We start from the raw sequence: 5396 nt of genomic DNA, 5'->3' as shown, positions 1-5396 counted from the left end.
ATACTGTGACAACTCGGAAAATTTCCGAGTTAATTTAAACAAAATCTTTTCACGAATTCATTTAACCTCAACAAATTCCAACCACTATTTGTAAATAGATACATTAACAATCTAAATATATATCAACTATCCTATATTTGTATATATACATGTAAATTGTCTTTGTTATTATTATTATTATGACCACTATCATAAAAATCATTATTATTATTATACAATAACAACAGAAATTATTATCATTATTATTATTATAGTTATCTTGTATAAAAATAATACAATTATTATTATCATTAATAATAATAAAATTAACATCTTGTAGTTATTATCATCATTATTATTAATTATAATTAAAATTATCATTTTTATTATTAATATTATCATATTAATATTATTATCATTATTTTTATCATTATTATTATTATTAATATAATTATTATTAGTATTATTATTAATGTATTTATTTAATAATAATAATTAAAAGTAAAAGACAACAAATACCTAAATTAGGTAAGATCATTTTCTGTATTTTTATTTTTAATTATGATCTGCATTTTTTGATTTTTATATATTTAATATAAAGCAATTAGGTATGCTGCTGTCTTGTTATTTTTTTTATTTATTTCTGCTTGTTCTTGGTCGAAAATACAGTGGACACCCACATTTAATTTATAATCGATCATCTAAGTGTAAATGACTCATCCTCCATTGCCATTATCAATTTAAAATCACTACAGCTGCAATTGAAAGTGAAAAGCAAAATAAAAACAGAAAAATTTGAGTCGACCCCTGTTCTTGATTCAATTTTACAATAGTTCAAATTTGATTTTAATTTCAAAAAGTATAAATGCGGAGTTATTAGTAATGGTGTAAACAAACTTCCTGCAAAGTTTCAAATCTCAATTTTAAGTATCGAGTTGTAATTTTGAAGTCAAAGGTAATTTCTAAAAAAAGTCAAACTTGGTTCTAAGATCGAATTGGAGAATTTTGTGATGTTTCTGTTATAATTAAAGATCTCAGAAGTTTATATAAGTCATTTGAAACATAATTCATTTTATAAGTATTGTCTAAAACGTTTACATAATCAAAATCATTATATTTTTTTTTTCAAAAAAAACCGTCCACACAGCTAAGGCTGTTTTCTTTTATTTTTTTTTCATTTTTCATTTTTTTTTATTTATCAAGAACACCTTTTTTCAGTTTATGATTGTTTCCATTTAATTTTCACATTTTAATTCGACCTTAAAAGGTGATGTGTTGATGGTCCTGATCGAATTGCAATGTGAAGAAGATGGAGAAAAAGGGTAACAGAAAGAAAGAGTTAAATAAATTTGGGTATGGGATTAATCAGATAAGATGAGACAGTAGAATGGTTTAGGTGGTTGTTGGGTTAATGTAATGACCCGGAATTATCCGACCAAATTATACTTATGAGATTAATATTTACATAAATTAAACCATACCAACATGATAAGCAATCCAAATTGTTGAGACTTGTGTTTTTGAAAAGAGTTTTACACAACGTTTGACCGTCCAATATGACCGATGATATCACGAATTATATAATATACGATAATTATACGTTTGTATATATGTATGTATTTATATATATTTAACATGATCTAAGGATGGTTTAACATCTTATTGTGTACTAATGACAATGAGTTATAAGTATATTTTGAAACTACTAACTTAAGTTTTCAAAACGATAACTATACGTAACATTCTTTGATATATATACTTATAATCTATAATGCTTGTACATGTATCGTATATATAATGTATTTAATCACTTTTTAAGGACTTAAATACATAAAACAATATAAGTATATTCACAAAAGATAGCTATATTTGAATTCTCGTTCCGTTTCCTCAAGATTTCTATACGTATATCTAGGGTATATGTACCCGTATCATACCCAGCTTCTATATGTATTTACTATTGGTATATACACATCAAATCAACATCCTAATCAACTTTATTACTGCCCTAGATATGAGGTAACTAGAATTTGTCAAGTAGTATGAATTATTAGTAAGAAAACAAAATTAGGAATCCTTTTCTTTCTTTATAAACTAAAAACGTTTTTATAAATGAACACCATTTCTTCACTCCATTTTCTCATACCTACACCCTCATTTCTCTCTCAAAATACTCCTAACTTCATACTTGATCATCTCCAAGCATTTTCCCCATCATTTAGCTTCAATTACAAGCCTTAAACACCATAAGAAAACTCTTTCAAGAACATATCAAAATAACCACCCATTTGAAGAAGTTTACTTCCAACCTTTCGATCTAACTCCACAACTCTTTGATTCCAAGATTACTTCTTATCTTTTGCAGTAACTTTGTCCAAGTAACTTGAGGTAGTAACCTTGTTCATAATCTTATTCACTTCATATTCATATAGCTATCTTATTTTGTGGTATAAAATTTTAACAACAAGAACATAGTTTGAATGATTTCAAACTTGTTCGCAAACTAAATAGATCCTTCTAACTTGACTTTTAAAACACTTCAAGACCTGTAATATATCATAATGATATGCTAACCTAACAAGATATAACTTGGTTTTGCAAAGAACATCTTAAAAACTGAATCTACGTCGTCGGAGTGCAACCGGGGGCTGTTTTGGGTTGGATAATTAAAAACCATCTTGAACTTTGAATTGGAAGTTCATGTTCTGGAAAAATGATATTTCTTATGAGTATGTTAACACATAAAAATTTCATGGTTTAACTCAAAGTGTAAGTATTTTTAGAAAAATGATCATTAAATGTTGTTTTTATGATGGAAAATGATCACTTTCATAAGTTTCACCCAAGTTTGACCTATAACCTATGATTTCGAATATAAACTAAGGTATTTTCAGTTTATATTCTTAAAATTTGACTCGATCCAAGGAAGTGGCAAGTTGAACCAACAAAAACGGAGTTGTAATGAAGAAACTACGACTAAAACAAGATTGGGTATCCGAAGCTAGTTTAACTACGAAAATATTTGGAGAAAAAGTAAATTAATCATATATTTTCTAATTAATATGATATTTTATATATAATTACTTATGATTTGATTTTATATATTTCAGGACCACCCGTAAACAACACGAGAAGATTAATCATAAGACCTCATGATTGTACGCAACACGTCATTTGACAACACGGTACTTTATGTACGCAACACGTCATTTGACAACATGGTACCATGGGTCGAGATTAATTCTGATCAATACGAATACGATGGGGTCTTTATTTATTTTATTTAAGCAACTAATTGTGGACCACTAACATCGGACTGCTAACTACGGACTAAGAAAATATTAAAAGTATTAAAAGTATATATATATATATATATATATATATATGTAACGATTACTTAAAAAGAAAATATGTTGATATATTATATATATGGTTAGGTTCGTGATATCTATCGGAGACCAGGTCGAATTAAATACCTTCAAGGCAAAAGTGAGTTTCATTTGCTCCCTTTTTAATTGCTTTTGAAATATATATTTTTGGACTGAGAATACATGCGCTGCTTTTATAAATGTTTACAAAATAGACACAAGTACTTAAAAATATATTCTACGTTGAGTTGTACCACTGGCATATTTCCCTGTAGCTTGGTAACTATTATTTACATGGGTATTGTAAACGCGAATCCTGTTGATAGATCTATCGGGCCTGAAACCCCAACCGGACTGGACGACCAGTATTCAACGGTTGCACAGTACTTCGTTTTGGTGACTACACTTGGTACGGTGTAGTGAGATTTCATAATAAAGGGAATATGCGACGTTGATTAAATGTTAAGTATGGTTACCAAGTGCTCAACCACTTAGAATGCTTTACATACACTTGCGAGTGTATTATGTTTATGATTATGAAATCTTGTGGTCTATTAACATATTGAAATGATTGTTATGATAAACCTATGAACTCACCAACCTTTTGGTTGACACTTTAAAGCATGTTTATTCTCAGGTACGAATTAAGTCTTCCGCTGTGCATTTGCTCAATATAAGGACATTACTTGGAGCCGATCATCGCAATGGGACCAAATGTTGATGACTTCGTCCAGGTGGATTAGGACGGGTCCTTTCAGTTAACGAGAGGTCGCGGGTTCGAGTCCCGTTCATGGCATATCTTTTTAGAAAGGCTTTTAGAGGTAGTTTTCTTTATCAAAGTCTTTATTTTAATTATTATTGTTGTTATTATTAGCATTATAATTATTGTCATTATTATTATTAGGATTTTAATCATTATTATTATTAGTACTATAACTATTATTATTACTAATAAAAGTTACCAAGTATTATTAACATAATTAAAATTAAAATTATAATTACTATTATTTTTGTTACCACTAAAATTATTATTATTACTAGTATTATTAGTAAGTATTATTATTATTAATATTATCATTAGTATTATTAAAAGTATTATCGTAAACAAATGTACCTTTTTATATATTATTATCAATATTATTACTATTACTAATGTTAAAGTTATTATAAACATTAATATTTAAAACATAATTATAATTAAAAAGTATCACTTTAATTAAAGTTATCAGAAATTATCATTTCTAATAAAACTATCATTTTATTAAAAATTAACATTGTTATTAAAGTTATAATTAAAATTTCATTTAGGTTATTATTATTATTATCATAAAAAGATATAACTTTATATTTATACTTATTAATATTATTTTACTAAATAAATACTCATTGTATAAAAATATATTCAAAACCTACAACAGAACTATATTTTTATTTTTATAATGAACACTTCTTAATTAATTATAATAAATATATTTAATGTACTATTTTCAAATAACATATAAAAATAACATACATATATATATAAACATATATAATTTAAATAATAAATATATTACTATAAGTAATATATTATGCACAAACTGGGTTGATTAACATTATATGTTCAATATACGTGTTAATATATAAATAATTGATATAGGTTCGTGAATCCCAGGACAACCCTACACTTGTTCAGTGCCATCAAACGCATAATTACTACAAACTATCGTATCGTATCGTGAGTTCATCTGCTCCCTTTTTATCTATATTTTTGGGCTGAGAATACATGCACTATTTTTATAAACTGGTTTACACGTTAGACACAAGTGCTCAAAACTTATCTGCTGAATACGTGCTTTGTCATGCTAAATCCCTGCCGTAATATCGTTAATTGATGAGGTATAAGATGCAAGCTTAGTTATTATTAGTAGCGCTACTGAGAGTGGCGTCTCTGTCCATTTGACCGTTGGTCTTTGGATACATAATAATGATTCAACGACACTGACAGTACAAGGTGTCACGGGGTAACTTTGTTTAATCGCGATATTACAAACAGCAACTCTTTCGATT

This window comes from Rutidosis leptorrhynchoides, chromosome 10 (genome assembly GCF_046630445.1).
Source record: "Rutidosis leptorrhynchoides isolate AG116_Rl617_1_P2 chromosome 10, CSIRO_AGI_Rlap_v1, whole genome shotgun sequence".
NCBI lineage: Eukaryota > Viridiplantae > Streptophyta > Magnoliopsida > Asterales > Asteraceae > Rutidosis > Rutidosis leptorrhynchoides.
This window is presented reverse-complemented; position numbering follows the sequence as displayed.